Source organism: Mobula birostris, chromosome 2 (genome assembly GCF_030028105.1).
Source record: "Mobula birostris isolate sMobBir1 chromosome 2, sMobBir1.hap1, whole genome shotgun sequence".
NCBI classification, from domain to species: domain Eukaryota; kingdom Metazoa; phylum Chordata; class Chondrichthyes; order Myliobatiformes; family Myliobatidae; genus Mobula; species Mobula birostris.
Genome location: NC_092371.1, coordinates 128,591,188 through 128,609,755, shown reverse-complemented (window position 1 = coordinate 128,609,755; position 18,568 = coordinate 128,591,188). Strand labels below are relative to the sequence as shown.

The 18,568-nt window shown below is 45.8% G+C and overlaps 1 long non-coding RNA gene across 1 annotated transcript; it reads left to right on the top strand.

The window, feature by feature from the left end:
• Positions 1-8,030: 8,030 nt before the first annotated feature.
• On the top strand, positions 8,031-13,224 carry LOC140209301 (uncharacterized). The gene is made up of 3 exons (XR_011888974.1): positions 8,031-8,164; positions 8,955-9,075; positions 11,834-13,224. It is a non-coding gene; the product is annotated as an uncharacterized lncRNA (long non-coding RNA).
• The last annotated feature ends 5,344 nt before the right edge of the window (positions 13,225-18,568 follow it).

Here is an 18,568-nt window from a genome sequence, read left to right as displayed (position 1 = left end):
TGGTTTTAAGTGTTTCTGCACTACCTTCATAATATCAGCAAAACATATTTCTGCTGGTTTGGTTGGAGCAGTTAAACTTTGAAGCATACTGTATTCCTTTAAATCCCATGTACTCAGTAAAGTTGGTACTTGTTTCTCAGTGGCTATTTCGTTTGCTTCAATTTTCTCAGTATATAAGATCCCTTTATCTGTTGTGTAATCAAATGCATCAATCTTTCCGATGTAGCCAGCCATTTCTGCTCTTTTTATTATGATTATTATCACCCCATACTTATGAATCCATGAATTCTTCCATTTTCTGACTTCGTTCTAAAAAAAACCTCAGTTATGTCTTCCCTTCTGAAGAACATGTGCTGTGCTATTTTTATTTTAACTTGACAGTCTCTGCAAGTGCTGGACAGTTTTTTAAAGACTCAATTGTTCCTCACTGCTTTTTATTGTGTTGAACATCTCACTGCTCTTCAACGGGATGGTAGAACATAGAACATAGAAAATCTTCTGCACATTACAGGCCCTTCGGCCCACAATGTTGTGCCGACCATGTAACCTACTCTAGAAGCTGCCTAGAGTCCCCCTACCACATAGCCCTCTATTTTTCTAAGCTCCGTGCACCTATCTAAGAGTATCTTAAAATACCCTATTGTATCTGCTTTCACCACCACTGCTGGTAGTGTATTCCATGCACTCACCATCCTCTGTGTGAAAAACTTACCTCTGACATCCCCCTTGTACCTACTTCCAAGCACCTTAAAACTGTGCCCTCTCGTGTTAGCCATTTCAGCCCTAGGAAAAAGCCTCTGGCTATCCACACGATCAATGCCTCTCATCATCTTATACACCTCTGTCAGGTCACCTCTCATCCTCCGACACTCCAAGGAGAAAAGGCCAGGCATAAAGCAACCTATTCTCATAAGGTACGCTCTCCAATCCAGGCAACATCCTTGTAAATCTCCTCTGCACTCTCTCTATAGCAACCACATTCTTCCTGTAATGAGGTGACCAGAAATGAACACAATACTCACAGTGGGGTTTAACTAAGGTCTTTTTATAGGTGTAACATTACCTCATGGCTCTTGAACTCAGTCCCATGGTTGATGAATGCCAACACACCATACACCTTCTTAGCAACACTATCAACCTGTACAGTAGCTTTGAGTGTCCTATGCACATGGACTCAAGATCTTGCTGATTCTCCACAATGTCAAGCATCTTACCATTAACATTATATTCTGTCTTCAAGTTTGACCTACCAAAATAAACCACTTCACACTTATTTGGGTTGAACTCCATCTGCCACTTCTCAGCCCAGTTCTGCATCCTATCGATGTCCCGCAGTAACCTCTGAAAACCCTCCAGATAATCCACAACACCTGCAACTTTTGTATCATCAGCAAACTTACTAATCCACCCTCTTCTTCCTCATCCAGGTCACTTATAAAAATCACAAAGAGGAGGGGTCCCAGAACAGATCCCTGCGGCACACCACTGGTCACTGGCCTCCATGCAGAGTATGACCCGTCCACAACCACCCTTTGCCTATTGTGCAAAGCCAACTCTGGATGCACAAAGCAAGGTCTCCTTATATCCCATGCCTTATTACTTTCTGAATGCGTCTTGCATGGGGAACCTTATAAAAAAACCTCATCATCAATGTTATGTTTTGCAATTTCGAAACGTTAAACTAATTCAAAGAAAGACATGGAATTCAAAGAAATCCAAAATGCAGGTTTAACTTTGTGTATACTTTAAGTGAGACATGCACATATCATGTAGTAGCGTGATAATGTATGCAATTCCTGTATTTATACATATAACTCATAATGAATTATTTAAATGAACAAAAATGCTTTATCAAACAATGTCTATACATGATTACTCAAATATTATTAAAATATTAAATACACAAACAATGGGGAATACAGAAAAGGAAGCCAGTATAGATAAGCAGTGATCATGTTGCATGGTGGGATGGGGTTGACAGACTGAGTGGCCTTTTCATGCTTATACTTCCTTTGAGTTTTTGTGTTTATGAATCAGTAGACATCTTATAAAAACTGGCAAAAATATTGTATATATCTCTGATGCTCTCCTGTGATTTTAAAATTTAAACCCTAATCTGCAAATGTATGGTCATAGGAGCTTCCTTAACAATGCAATATGCAGATGACAGAGTAGACAGGCAGATTGAGTCTTTTTCCCAGGGTGGAATTGTCAAAAACTAGAGGGCCTAGGTTTAAAGATGTGCAGAACAGGGTAGGTTCCTGGAGCGTGCTGCAGGAGAGATGGTGGAGGCAAATCTGATAGTGAAATTTGAGGTATTTGCACCCACACATGAACAGGCAGGAACAGAGACATATAGATCACGTGTAGGCCCCTTAGTTAGATCAGCTTCATTGTTGACACAATCGGGCAGAATGAAGGGCTTGTTTCTGCACTGCACTGATCTGTATTCTGCGATACTTCTGTCTGTGCATGTTCAAAGACTGAGTTCCAAGATACTGTCAACTCTTTCATGGGAGCATATGAGAAAGTAGAGCTTACATTCTATCTCCCCAAATCAGGGGTCCTTGACCAACCTGCCCTGCTGTACTACACTGGCCTCTGACAATAAATGTTCACAATGAGATTCTGGAAAGAAATGGAATGCTCTCTTGGCTGGAAAGCACATTGCTTATAATTCACCAGAGCAGCCCTCTGGTCGACTCAGGGAAAGGGTGTTTGAAGATCAAGACACTGAACTGCTGGTCTATTGATCCCTGCCCTCTTGGCTCATCTTCTGAGACCCACATCACTTGACTGAATGAACAAAAATTCAAAAATTTAAAATTAAATGCACTGGGGAGATATCGTCTATGGTGTGTCCGCAAAACCCTTCATGTTCACTGAATGGGGAAGCAAACTGATGCCAGTGTGCTCTCCCAAGCCATCATCCTAGGTGCAAAGTCACTAGTTAGACTTGGCTACACGTCTTCACATCGGTCTCCACAAGGGATACCCTATTCTCAGCTCAGGACAGCCTATTCTCACCTCAGCTGTGGGAAGAGATTGCTTAAAATTTCCTTGACGAGATGCAACAGCCTAAGTGACTCCTGGGAACCCCTGGCCCTTGAGGTTCAGTCTGGAGGAGAAGCGTTAGCAATGGAAAGGGGAGAGCCTTGCAGCAACCACTGGGATCACACAGAAGCCTGATGCAGGCCGAGGCAAGTGGCACCACTGATTGCTCATTGCGGCTCTGAGCAATCTCACCAGGCACCAAAGTGGTACAGAAGGGAGAAAAGGGATTACACTGGGACTATAGATAATTGGTAGCTACAAACACACCTTCTAAAAAAGTGTTTTCATCCCTGTAATCAGTTCAACAGATTCATTCACATTCAAACTTGTGAAGCCCGGCACACAATTAGTTGAATCTGAGCAAGGCCATGTCAGATGTCACATGGCAGTGCAGGCTTGACTTGCAGGTAGTCATTAACTGAATTAATTAAAACTAAAACCAATATTTCTCAACATGAGACTGAAAAGGCCGGCAGTGTTAGTGTGGCATCAAAGGGTATTGTTTTGACAACCTGATTGTTTCAGCTAATCCCCCTTTTCTTTTTAATGCAGAGTTTGGTTTCCAAATTTTATTCAGCTTCAATAGACCTTGGCCAGAGAAGTACTATTCATGAAATGGCTACTTTACCCAGTTGTATTTTGACTGAATCAGGTGCATATCCCCCACGGAGATGTCTGCCTCATTCAACAGTAGCCAACTATGCAAGGTATTTATTGCACCCTGTAATACCGACTTCCAACATGACTCATCATCACATCACAAGATCTTTACTCAGAAGGGATGTGTTTCTGTTTGGCTTCTTATTGGATACAAGGTTCCTTGCCTTCAGATTAAGAAAGACTGCATGAAAAGGCTCCCCGAGTTCACCATCTGGAACGCTTCCAAAGTCAAGTACTGGCTTCACTCACTGGAGAGTCACGTGCAATAAACAAAACCCTACGATGCAAAAACTAAACAGATCCGGGCTAGGCATCGAATTGCATTAGTAAGCTTGCCAATGGCTGAATGAATCTTCCCCATTTGGAGCTGTCACCCCCCCCCCCCCCATTGAAACCATGGAGATGTGTTTGCGAGCTGCTGTCCTCCTGGTGCCACTCTTCATGTAGTACCTCTTGTAGGAGATTCAAAGTACGTCTTGCTGAAAGAATGAAGGAAACTCCATCGCTTGAAGCCAACTTTCTGTGACCCAGCATCAGACATCTGCAAACATTTATCGGTGCCCTTGGGCGTGGGACGAACAAGCAAAGAGACCAGTCAGCTCTTAACCATGTTCTGTTGTTCAGTGGGTGGAATTATCCTCACCATTTGTCCCATTTTCTTAATATACTTCCTTCAAAAGACTATTTTCAGCATTCTGTTTCAATATACAGTACCTTTATTTTAGGGGGAGGGCAGAGAGTGGCTCTATAAAACAGTCAATCTAATCAAAGACCCCTCCCATATTGGTTATACTCTCTTTTCACTTCTCCTGTCAGACAAAAGATAAAAAAAGTTACGAAGATAAAAAGTGTACTCAATGACGGTAATGTCCTGGGCAGGTGATTAGACTTTCATTTCCTGGAACTTTTGAGTCATGACTGTTCCTTGCTACATATCAGACCACAGTTTGATAGAGTGACAGTCATGTTGCAGAGAATCAGACCTTTTGTCCCATCATTTCCATGATGGTCATCAAGTATTCATTGACCAGCGCTTAATTGCTATCCTTCTATGCCCTGGCAATTCTAGTGCTCATCCATATACTTGTTAAATGTTATGAGAGTCTTTGCCGCCACCACACCTTCAGGCAATATGTTCCAGATTCCAACTACTCTCTGGGTAATCTTTGTCCCTCTAACCCTCTTCCTTCTCATTATAAACCAATGCCCTCTGGCTGTGGTCTCACTATCTGTCTTTTCCATGCTGTTCTTAATTTTGCACACCTCTGTCACCTCATTTATACTGTTGATTGAAAGGTTGTGTCGTACAATTTGAATGCATAGGGACACAAGAAGTTGCTAGAGAGCGATGGACAGTGCCCAATACATCAAAGTCAGATCCCTCCCCACCGTAGGTAGTATCTACAGGAGGCTGTGCCTCAAGAAGGCACCATCAAAGATCCCCACTATCCAGGCCAAGCTATCTTCCTGCAGCTACCATCAGGCAGGAGGGACAGAAGCCTAAAGTCCCATACCACCAGGTTCAGAAGCAGCTACTGCTCTTCAACCATTCCGTTCTTGAACCAACCATCACAACTCCAATCACTGCAGTGTGGCAAAACTTTGATCATTGTGCACCAAAATAGACTTTGTTGTTTTTGTTCTGAGTTTTTTCTTATAAAAATTGTGTACAATTTATTTATCTTTTTCTTATGAATGCTGCTTATGTGCCTGTGCTCCTGTGGGCATAAGTTTTTCCTACTTCTCTGCATGCATGTACATCTGACAATAGACTCGACTTGAGAATTGACCCTCAACTGACTGTTGTCTAGGTCTTGCCATATGCAGGTATGGGCTGCTTCATGTGTTGAGGAGATTGGAATGGAACTGAACATTGTGCAGTGATCCATACACATCCCTACGTCTGTCCTTTTACTGGCAGGGCAGTGGTTGGGCTGAATAACAACCCAAGGAACTTGTGCAGCAGGGAGATCTTGGGATCCAAGTCCACAGCCCCCTGAAGCTGGCTCCATAGGTTGAAAGGGTAGTGAAGAAGGCATATATGATGCTTGCCTTTACAGTTCAGGAATTGAACTCAAAAGTCAGGAAGTTACGTAGCAGCTTTATAAAACTATAATTAGGGCACATAGAGTCATAGAAAAGTACAGAACAGAAACAGGCCCTTTGGCCCATCTAGTTCTTGCTGAACCATTTAAACTGCCTACGCCCATGGACCTGCACCAGAACCATAGCCCTGCACTGTGACCATATCTCTGTAGGTTCTCTCAGGAGGACATGAAGTGCCTCTTTGCATTAATCTGAAGAGTAATGTTCTAAGAGAATATCCTACACTAACAACACAGAAAGATACACTTTGGTCTTTATCAACTACAGCCGGCTTAGTTGTTAATTAGAATCATGGAAGCACAGAGTACTGCAACAGAGAAACAGGCCCCTCAGCCCATCTAGTACATACCGAATTATTAATCTGGCTAGTCTCATTAACCTGCACCTGGACCATAGCCCTCCATACCCTTCCCTTTCATCTACCTATTCAAATTTCTCTTAAATGTTGAAATCTAACACACATCCACCACCTCTGCTGGCATATCATTCCACACTTTCACCACCTTCCGAATGAAGTTCCCCCTCATGTTCCCCTTGAATACTTCACCTTTCACCCTTAACCCATGACCTCTAGTTCTAATCTCACCCAATCTCAGTGAAAGAAGCCTGCTTGCATTTACCTCTCATAATTTTGTATATCGCTATCAGATCTCCCCTCAATGTTTGATGTTGCAAGAAAATAAACTCCACCTGGAGTATTACATTCAGTTCTGGTCACCCCTCTACCAGAAGGATGTTGCAGATTTGGAGAGGATGAAGAAGACGTTCATATGGATGCTGCCTGGATTAGAGGGCACATGTTGTAAGGAGAAGTTGCTTTCTCTGGAGCAGTAGAGGTTAAAGAGAGACTTGAAAGGGATTTATAAGATTATCAGAGGCCAAGATAGAGTAGACAGCCAGTTAATTTTTCCCATGATTTAAATATCTATTGCTTTGCATTTAAGATGAAAAGAGACGTGGGAGGCAAGTATTTTACACAGTGTGGTGAGTGTCTGGAATGTGTTGTCTCGAGTGGTTGTATAGGGAAATATAATGGAGGTGTTCAGGAGGCTCTGAGTTAATATTGTCACATGTACATTGAAACATCAGAACAAACAGTGAGATGTGTCGTATTCATATGATACAATTTATAAGTGCGTGAATGTGCGGAGAATGGAAGGATGTGAACATTGGGATGGTAGGTGTATTAGTTGGGTATTTGATTACTAGCTTAATTAGTTGGACACAACTATGTGGGTTAAGGAGACTGCTCCAGTGGTGTACGGCTCTAGACAATAGACAATAGGTGCAGGAGTAGGCCATTCGGCCCCTCTACGTTCTACATTCCAGGACATGGCAGCAGTAGGTTGCAGTGGCAATGTTTAAAAGACATGTAGATACAGACACGGATAGGAAAGGTTCAGTGCAATATAGGCCAAATGCAGGCAGTAGTACTAGCTTAGGTAGGCAGCTTGGTCAGCATTGTGGAGTTGGTCAAAGGACCTGCTTCCACACTGTATAACTCTCGGCTGACTGCCTTATGAGTTCAGGCTCTGTCGCACTCATTCATCCATCTGCGGGATGTGAAAGGCTTTATGAAAATGCACGCACTGCCTATCTCAGTCTGAAGAGAAAGTATCAATGGAGTCATAACCATGTTGGAAGGATGGTGGATCACCTGCGGTTTGTAGGTTCTGGTTCTGAAAGTGGTCTTAATAGTGAGATCCTTTCTATAGAAGGATCAAGGGAAACAACCCCATACAGATCGGCTGCCCCTGTCCCCCACATCACCATCCCTTGGTGTGTGCCTGCAGATTAGGATTAATTGCCCAAATTTGACACTTGTCAACTTTACACTGGCTGTTTGCACAGCAACCCTCTGTATGACTGAGGGTTAAACTGATGCACCTATCATGTGACCTTTCCACCCAATGCCAGACAGGTTGTAAATAGTGACTCAGTGACTCTGGAGGGGTTGGGGTGGTGAGAGTAGATGGGGAATATTACTGTGATTTGGGGATTGTTTTCTCAGATGGGAAACTGATCAGCAGAATGCAGAAAGAAAAGACCTGTGCCTGCAGAGGTTAACCACTGGGTCTCTTCAGGGTTTAGTATTTTCAATACGGACACCACGGCCGGGCTTGGTGGGGGCTATTGTAGGTCTTGCTGATAGTTGACCTTTTCACAGATTGTGGTGTTTGGAACCCCCGATGTCTGCAATCCAAAAGCAATTGGACGTTCAGCACCAGGATGGGGAGAAATTCCTTCACTCAGACGCTGGCAAAAGAGCTGTACAGCACAGAGCCAGGCCCTTCGTCCCACTGAGTCCATACTGACGGCCAAGCACGTTTGCACCACCGGAGATGTAAGATTCATACAATCTACCTGCATACTGAAATCCCCCTTTGACTATCGTAACATTGCCCTTTGTAATCTGTAGACCACATCCTGGCTATTGTACGGAGATCTGTGTATAACTCCCATCAGAGTCTTTTTACCCTTACGGTGTTTTAGCTCTTCCCACAATGTCTCTACCCCTTCTGATCCTATGTCACCTCTTTCTAATGATTTGATTTCATTTTATTTACCAAAAGAACCAACCCACCTGCTTATCCTCTCGATGCAATGTGTATCCTTGGACATTAATCTCCCAGCTATAATCTTCTTTCAGCTACGATTTAGTGATGCCCACAACATCATACATGCCAATTTGTAACAGCGTTAAAAGTTCATCTACCTTATTCTGTATACTGCATGCATTCAATATAACACCTTCAGTCCTGAATTCATCACCCTTTTTGATTTTGACCCCCTTTTACAATGCAACTCATCCCATTGACTGCAATTTTGCCCCATCATCAGCCTCTCCATAAGACCACAGACCACAAAATATAGGAGCAGAATTAGGCCATTTGGTCCATTGAGTCTGCTCCACCATTTCATCTCTCCTTGCTCGCAGTCTCACTACACACTGCTTCTGTTTGCAAACCAACTACCCCATCCTCAGTTCCATCATTCCAATTTCCATTCCCCTGCCAAATTAAGAAGGAGGAGCTTAGGAGGGCAATGGCGCCTAACGCCAACTCCTTTGCTTACATCTTTGGAAACAGCGCTATTTCCATCTTTAATACTGTATCTCTATTTTTCTCTTTCAGGGTTCTTTTGAAGACCCTGACCTGGAGTTACAGGGAGTTACCGGGAGTTTGTTATGTCTCCCCTCTCGCTGTGAAACAGAGACATCTCTTTCTCCCTCATTAGGGAGAGGGAGGGCCTGTGGTATGTTGAATACTGGGTGAACGAGTAGTCTTTGGAGTACTGTAAGTCTGTGTCTTTGCTGTTGCCTTGTTCACGCTTGAGTGCTTGGTGGCGGGTGCCGATGCTTTATTCTGCCCGTGGGAGGAGGAAGGATCATTGCTTGCTGCTGTTTATGCGCGGGAGGGAGGAGAACTGGGGGGGACTTTGGAGTTTTAACATTTAACTCTCATTCATCCTTTGGGGGCACTCCTCCGTTTTCATGGATTGTTGCGAAGAAAAAGCATTTCAGGATGTAACACACATCAACGTCAATGTAACACACAACATCTGCTGGTGAACGCAGCAGGCCTGGCAGCATCTCTAGGAAGAGGTACAGTCGACGTTTCGGGCTGAGACCCTTCGTCAAGACTAATTGAAGGAAGAATGAGTAAGGGATTTGAAAGTGGGAGGGGGAGGGGGAGATCCAAAATGATAGGAGAAGACAGGAGGGGGAGGGATAGAGCCAAGAGCTGGACAGTTGATTGGCAAAAGGGGATACGAGAGGATCATGGGACAGGAGGTCCAAGGAGAAAGACAAGTGGGGGGGAACCAGAGGATGGGCAAGGGGTATAGTCAGAGGGACAGAGGGAGAAAAAGGAGAGTGAGAGAAAGAATGTGTGTATAAGAATAAATAACGGATGGGGTACGAGGGGGAGGTGGGGCATTAGTGGAAGTTAGAGAAGTCAATGTTCATGCCATCAGGTTGGAGGCTACCCAGACGGAATATAAGGTGTTGTTCCTCCAACCTGAGTGTGGCTTCATCTTTACAGTAGAGGAGGCCGTGGATAGACATGTCAGAATGGGAATGGGATGTGGAATTAAAATGTGTGGCCACTGGGAGATCCTGCTTTCTCTGGTGGACAGAGAGTAGGTGTTCAGCAAAGCAGTCTCCCAGTCTGTGTCGGGTCTCGCCAATATATAGAAGGCCACATCAGGAGCACCGGACGCAGTATATCACCCCAGCCGACTCACAGGTGAAGTGTCGCCTCACCTGGAAGGACTGTCTGGGTCCCTGAATGGTGGTAAGGGAGGAAGTGTAAGGGCATGTGTAGCACTTGTTCCGCTTACAAGGATAAGTGCCAGGAGGGAGATCAGTGGGGAGGGATGGGGGGGACGAATGGACAAGGGAGTCGTGTAGGGAGCGATCCCTGCGGAAAGCGGGGGGGGGAGGGAAAGATGTGCTTAGTGGTGGGATCCCGTTGGAGGTGGCGGAAGTTACGGAGAATAATATGTTGGATCCGGAGGCTGGTGGAGTGGTAGGTGAGGACCAGGGGAACCCTATTCCTAGTGGGGTGGCAGGAGGATGGAGTGAGAGCAGATGTGCGTGAAATGGGGGAGATGCGTTTGAGAGCAGAGTTGATAGTGAAGGAAGGGAAGCCCCTTTCTTTAAAAAAGGAGGACATCTCCCTCGTCCTGGAATGAAAAGCCTCATCCTGAGAGCAGATGCGGTGGAGACGGAGGAATTGCGAGAAGGGGATGGCATTTTTAAAAGAGACAAGGTGAGAAGAGGAATAGTTCAGATAGCTTATAGTAGACATCAGTGGATAAGCTGTCTCCAGAGATAGAGTCAGAAAGATCTAGAAAGGGGAGAGAGGTGTCAGAAATGGACCAGGTAAACTTGAGGGCAGGGTGAAAGTTGGAGGCAAAGTTAATAAAGTCAACGAGCTCAGTATGCGTGCAGGAAGCAGCGCCAATGCAGTCGTCGATGTAGAGAAGGAAAAGTGGGGGACAGATACCAGAATAGGTACAGAACATAGATTGCTTCACAAAGCCAACAAAAATGCAGGCATAGCTAGGACCCATACGGGTGCCCATAGCTACACCTTCCAGGTTAGGCGACACTTCACCTGTGAGTCGGCTGGGGTGATATACTGCGTCCGGTGCTCCCGATGTGGCCTTCTATATATTGGCGAGACCCGACGCAGACTGGGAGACCGCTTTGCTGAACACCTACGCTCTGTCCCTCAGAGAAATCAGGATCTCCCAGTGGCCACACATTTTAATTCCACAACCCATTCCCATTCTGACATGTCTATCCACGGCCTCCTCTACTGTAAAGATGAAGCCACACTCAGGTTGGAGGAACAACACCTTATATTCCGTCTGGGTAGCCTCCAACCTGATGGCATGAACATTGACTTCTCTAACTTCCGCTAATGCCCCACCTCCCCCTCGTACCCCATCGGTTATTTATTTTTATACACACATTCTTTCTCTCACTCTCCTTTTTCTCCCTCTGTCCCTCTGACTATACCCCTTGCCTATCCTCTGGTTCCCCCCCCCCTTGTCTTTCTCCTTGGGCCTCCTGTCCCATGATCCTCTTGTATCCCCTTTGCCAATCACCTGTCCAGCTCTTGGCTCCATCCCTCCCCCTCCTGTCTTCTCCTATCATTTTGGATCTCCCCCTCCCCCTCCCACTTTCAAATCTCTTACTAACTCTTCCTTCAGTTAGTCCTGACGAAGGGTCTCGGCCTGAAACGTCGACTGTACCTCTTCCTAGAGATGCTGCCTGGCCTGCTGTGTTCACCAGCAACTTTGATGTGTATTGCTTGAATTTCCAGCATCTGCAGAATTCCTGTTGTTTGCATTTCAGGATGTATATTGTATACATTTCTCTGACATTAAATGTACCTATGAAACCTTTGAAATTAGTTTAAACCCTCCTGAACAGCTCTAGCAAACCTGCCTGCAGGGATATTTCACGCCTGCAATCGCCGTTTTTTTGACTTTGTCATGTTAGGCAAAGATCGCAAGATCCTACACCTACGGACTCCAGAGCCTGCCGGCCCCGACGCTAGCAGGCATGAACTTCAGATTGCGGCTCCTGCCACTAATCTCGCCGGCTCCAACACCTCAGGGCATATTCAAAACCCGGACTCCAGCAACGACCATGGACACCGTCACAGCGATTGCGCAACCACCAACTGCGACGCCAGCCTTGAACTCCAGGCCAGGTCTTTATGAGCTGCTGTTGTGACTCCCGTCTCCCCTTCCCCTACCAATACTCTGCAACCCCGTCTCCTTCAGATCCCATCGTCAGCTCCTGGGTCCTCAGAGGCTCCATCTTCCTCTCACCCCAACCCTCCCCTCTCCATTGACACCCCCAGCCTCCCCCCTCCCCCCTCTGATCCCAGCTCTCATCCATGCCGGGTCTTTACCATCCCCTCCGACCTTCAACTGTCGGAGGCAGAACGCTTGGTCCTCAGTAAGGACCTCACCTTTGTCCCCCTTCGCCCACACCTCAGCAAGTTCCGTGTTCGCCACGATGCGGAACTTTTCTTCCGCCGTCTCCGTCTCCAAGCCTACCTCTTCGGCAAGGACTCTTCCACCCCCACCGATGACCCCTTCTCCCGTCTTCAACCCTCCTCTTCTTCATGGACACCCTGCTCTGGTCTTCTGCCTGCTCTGGATCTCTTTATCGCTAATTGCCGATGGGACATCAACCGTATCGACTTCACCACACCTTGTCCCCATTCCAACCTCACTCCTTCCGAACGCTCTGCTCTCCACTCCCTCCACATTAATCCCAACCTTATTATTAAACCCGCCGATAAGGGGGGGTGCTGTTGTAGTCTGGCGTACTGACCTCTACCTTGCCGAGGCACAGCGACAACTCGCGGATACCTCCTCTTATTTACCCCTCGATCGTGACCCCACTAAGGAGCACCAGGCCATTGTCTCATTTTGGATCTCCCCCTCCCCCTCCAACTTTCAAATCCCTTACTCACTCTTCCTTGTTAGTCCTGACGAAGGGCCTCGGCCTGAAACATCGACTGCACCGCTTCCTAGAGATGCTGCCTGGCCTGCTGCGTTCACCAGCAACTTTGATGTGTGTTGCAGGGATATTGGTCCCCTTCAGGTTCTAGTGTAACCTGTCCCTTTAGTACAGGTTGTACATTCACCAGAAGAGATCCCAATGATGCAGAAATCTGAACCCTTGCCCCCTGTACCAGTTCCTCAGCCACGCATTCTTCTTCCAAATCGTTCTATTCTTCCCCTCACTGGCACGTGGCACAGGCAGCAATCCAGAGATTACTAACCTGAAGGTCCTGCTTTTCAGCTTTCTATCCAGCTCCCTAAAATCTCTTTTCAGGACCTCTTCACCTTTCCTACCCACAGTATGTCATTGATGCCAATATGTACTAAGACTTCTGGCTGCTTACCCTCCTGCTTTAGAATGCTGTGGACCCGATAAGAGACGTCCGTGGCCCTAGCACCTGGGAGGCAACATACCACCCGGGTGTCTCTATCACGTCCACAGAATCATATCTCTATTCCTTGAACTATGGAATCTCCTCTCACTACTACAGTCGTCTTCACCTCTCTTCTCTTCTGAGCCATAGTGCCAGATGCAGTGTCAGAGACCTGGTAGGTCACTCCCCCTCAACAGTATACTTATTATTGAGGCCACTGCCCTGGCTGCTCATTTCTCTTCCTTTCCTGATAGTCTCCTTTTTACCTGCCTCCTGCAACCAAAGGGTGACTACCTCTCTGTAGCTCTTGTCTATCACTTTCTCAGTCTCTGGTATCACCCAGACGATATCGAGCTGCAGCTCCAGTTCCATAGCACGTTCTCTGAGGAGCTGCAGCTCGGTGCACCTGGTGCAGATGTGGTTATCTGTGAGGATGAAGGTCTCCCAGAATTCTCACATCTCACACACAGAACAAAACACAGGCACTGGAGCCATCCGCACTGCACTAACTGTGCCTTAGCAGATGAAAAATGAGCAAACTCTTTTCAGCTTAATATCATCTTTTCTGTAGCAGGAAGAGTAAAACTGAAGACAATGTGCCAAATGCAGCATCACGGATGCCTTGTACAACTTCAACACACAAAGCTTGTACACCCATTGCTCTGACTGATGAAGGCCAGCATGATGAAAGCCTTCTTCACTGCACTGTCCACCTATAATACCACTGAGGTGTACTTTGTAGATGGTGCACACTGCAGCCACTGTGTGCTGGTGGTGGAGGAATGAGTGCTTAAGGTGGTGGATGGGGTGTCAATCAAACAACTGCTTTGTCCGAGATTATGTTAAGCTTCTTGAGATCTTTTGAATTGCATTCAGCAAGGCAAGTAGAGAGCGTCCCATTAGAGAAAGTCCCATTACACTCCTGACTTGTGCTTCGTGGAAAGGCCTTGAGATGCCAGTTCTTTAGTCAGTTGGCAAAGGATGCCCAGTCCTTGAGCTATTCTTGTAGGCTCAATAATTTAATGTGTCTGGTCCAGTTGGGACTGTGGGCTGTTGATAGTGGAGCTCTTGTTGATGGTAATTACCTTAAATGTAACGAAAACCAATTTCCCTCGGGATCAATAAAGTATGACTATGACTATGACTAAATGTTGTACTCTTGCTTGCTGGAGATAGTCATTGCTTGTTTATTGGTTATTGATGTTAATTCCCACTTATCAGCCCATGATTGGATACTATCATAGAGTCCAGAGCTGTCCAGCTGAGAAACAGTCCCTTTGGTTCACCGCATCTATGTCTACTAATACCATGATATCATGATACAATGATATTAATGATACCTTTGATACGATGTCACGCCTATTGATACCAATCCTTTGCACTTGCATTAATTCTAAACACAGTACTTCTGCACCTTGCTAATTCAAATTCCCGTCTATATGCCTCTCGACCTTGTTCTAGGTCTTGCTGCCAAAACTGTGTCATTTATTAAGGAACTGCACATGGAATTAAACATTAAACATCTGTCTATAATTGTAATTAATGATTTCAATCTACTTTATCCCTGATCACCGATGCATCGCATGAGTGGGTTTTAGTTAGTGACAGAGAATGTACAGAATTGCAAAATACTTATTAAAAAGCACTGAACAAGAAATAAAAATCCATGCTACCGAAGTACAAAGTATCAATATGCATGTGTACGTGGGTTTGAACGACACGTCTATCGAGCTTATCTATCAGCCTAGCAGTTTATGGTCACAAAGACACATCAGCCAGACTGTGTGCGTGCAGTTCCGTTCATTAATGAGATGGCAACGTCCTTGGGATTTCACAGAGGTGATGGCTACCAGGTGTTCGTAATTTTAGTCATGAGGTGTGCGAGTCTTGGTAAAAGGTGACATCATTAAATTTCACCCTGATTTGGGCAAAATATCAAGTAGAAGTTATTGGAAATTGGAATTCTTTGAAAGAAAGGAATATTCCTTTGGGAATTAAAGTTATTGGGTAAAGGGGTGCTAAATAGATTAAAATTGCCGAGAATGTGGAGCTTGATCTATTAACACAGAAGCCAAGTAAATGATCTAAACAAATAGTATTCATCCTGTTTCAACACTGTGGACTACGAAGTTACTCAATGAATTGTGTTTAATTGGGTGAAGTACAGTATGTTTCATAAACAGGTCACTGAATCACTTGCCATCAGTGCAGCTAGATGAGTGATAATTAAAGATGAAAATTGATAACTCCAAAGATGAAAAGTATAATGCCGCAGATGCTGGAGATTTTAAATAAAAGCCGGGAAATGCTCATAATACTGAGCAGATTAGGCAGCATATGCAGAAGCACAGGAACAATCCACATTTCAGGTCAATCACGTTTCATCGGCACTGGGGCAGGCAGAGGAACGAGCTTTAGAAGTGTGGAGGTGAAAGCAAAAGAAGGTAGGATGGGAGACTCAGCTGGAAGAGGTGGTGAAGGGACGATAAGGCCCTTGATGAGATGTTAATATGAATATTTGGTTGAAGGTTTCGTATACACTGATTCCAGTACCACCATCTGGATGAGAAATCTAGGCCTTGCCAGCTCTCTCAGGGTGTATGTCACTGAGGTCCTACTCAATATTCAACACTGTCACTGGAATGTTTTATTGGAAGTTTCTCCCACTGCTGTTTGTGAGACTTAGCTGTGCACAGTTTCGCTGCTCGGTTTCCTATCCTGCAATAGTGATTACCATTGGAGAAAGGGCTTCACTGGAACTCTGGATACCCAGAAATGCATGATTTTTCCCTTATCTTTTAATACTCCTCTTTAGACCTGTTTAGTAAATTAGGCATTAGTTTTCCATTCCCTTGATTGGGTCCTGTATTTTGTGCATTGTCCCATAACTGGGGATAAAGAGTAGCTGACTAGTCCACTCTAAGTTTGCACCATCTGGTGAGTTCTTTCTGGACATGGGGAAATCAGTCACTTCCAAAAACTCAACTCATGGCTATCGCTTTAGTCATAGTCATACTTTATTGATCCCGGGTGAAATTGGTTTTCGTTACAGTTGCACCATAAATAATAAATAGTAATAGAACCATAAATAGTTAAATAGTAATATGTAAATTATGCCAGTAAATTATGAAATAAGTCCGGGACCAGCCTATTGGCTCAGGGTGTCTGACCTTCCAAGGAAGGAGTTGTAAAGTTTGATGGCCACAGGCAGGAATGACTTCATATGACGCTCTGTGCTGCATCTCGGTGGAATGAGTCTCTGGCTGAATGTACTCCTGTGCCCACCCAGTACATTACGTAGTGGATGGGAGACATTGACCAAGATGGCATGCAACTTGGACAGCATCCTCTTTTCAGACACCACCGTCAGAGAGTCCAGTTCCATCCCCACAACATCACTGGCCTTACGAATAAGTTTGTTGACTCTGTTGGTGTTTGCTACCCTCAGCCTGCTGCCCCTGCACCCAACAGCAAACATAATAACACTGGCCACCACAGACTCATAGAACATCCTCAGCATCGTCCGGCAGATGTTAAAGGACCTCAATCTCCTCAGGAGATAGAGACGGCTCTGACCCTTCTTGTAGACAGCCTCAGCGTTCTTTGACCAGTCCAGTTTGTTGTCAATTCGTATCCCCAGGTATTTGTAATCCTCCACCATGTCCACACTGACCCCCTGAATAGAAACAGGGGTCGCCGGTACCTCAGGTCTACCACCAGCTCCTTAGTCTTTTTCACATTAAGCTGCAGATAATTCTACTCACACCATGTGACAAAGTTTCCTACCGTAGCCCTGTACTCAGCCTCATCTCCCTTGCTAATGCATCCAACTATGGCAGAGTCATCCGAAAACTTCTGAAGATGACAAGACTCTGTGCAGTAGTTGAAGTCCGAGGTGTAAATGGTGAAGAGAAAGGGAGACAAGACAATCCCCTGTGGAGCCCCAGTGCTGCTGATCACTCTGTCGGACACACAGCGTTGCAGGCACACGTACTGTGGTCTGCCAGTCAGGTAATCAAGAATCCATGATACCAGGAAAGCATCCACCTGCATGGCTGTCAGCTTCTCCCCCAGCAGAGCAGGGCCGATGGTGTTGAACGCACTGGAGAAGTCAAAAAACATGACCCTCACAGTGCTCGCTGTCTTGTCCAGGTGGGCGTAGACACGGTTCAGCAGGTAGGCGATGGCATCCTCAACCACCAGTCGGGGCTGGTAGGCGAACTGGAGGGGATCTAATTGTGGCCTGATCATAGGCTGGAGCAGCTCCAGAACAAGTCTGTCCAGGGTCTTCATGATGTGGGAGGTCAATGCCACCGGTCTGTAGTCATTGAGGCCACTGGGGCGTGGCGTCTTCGGCACAGGGACGAGGCAGGACGTCTTCCACATTACAGGAACCCTCCGGAGCCTCAGGCTCATGTTGAATACATGGCGAAGTACTCCACATAGCTGAGGGGCACAGGCTTTGAGCACCCTGGTACTGACACCATCCGGTCCTGCAGCCTTGCTTGGGTTGAGACGTTTCAGCTGTCTACTCACCTGTTCAGCTGTGAAGCCCACTGTGGTGGTTTCGTGTGGGGAAGGGGTATAGTCATGAGAGCAGGGTGGGGGACTGTGAGGAGGGGTAGGAGGGGAGAGTGGAATATGTGTTGGTTGGGGGCCGACAACAGATGGCTCATGTGTTTACCAGAGTTTGCCAGCATTTACACCACACTGTAGGGCAGGTGTAGCTAACTGGATATATCCATGTCACTGGCTGGATCCTTCAAACGCTTTAAACCTTTCCAAACTTGGATAAACAACTGAAAACATTGGCAATTCCCGGACGAGGCACAGCAAGGGACCATAGAAGTGTACAGCACAAGTTCTTCAGGCCACTGTCTTCATACTGCCTGATTTTGCCTGTCTACACTAAAGCTAATTGGCTGCATTTGGACTGCAACTATTTTGTGTGTTGCTCCAGATTCCAGCGCCTGCAGTTTCTTGTCTCCAGGCTGCAGAAGGAACTCAACAGGTTGGACAGCATCTATCGCAGGTGGGAGGGGGAAGGGGGGCTGAGTGGGAGAAGTATTGTTAACGTTTTGTGTTCCATTGCAAGGTTTTGACCTAAAACTTCAAACGTTCCTTCACTGCACCCTAACCTGCTGAGTTCCTCCTGCAGATTATTTCGTGCTTCTGAGAGTGAATGACGGAATGCTGGCCAAACACAGCAAGCATTCCATCATCAATTCGGATTATTTGCTCCAAACAATCCCCTGACGTCAGGACAGGGGCGTGGGCAATGT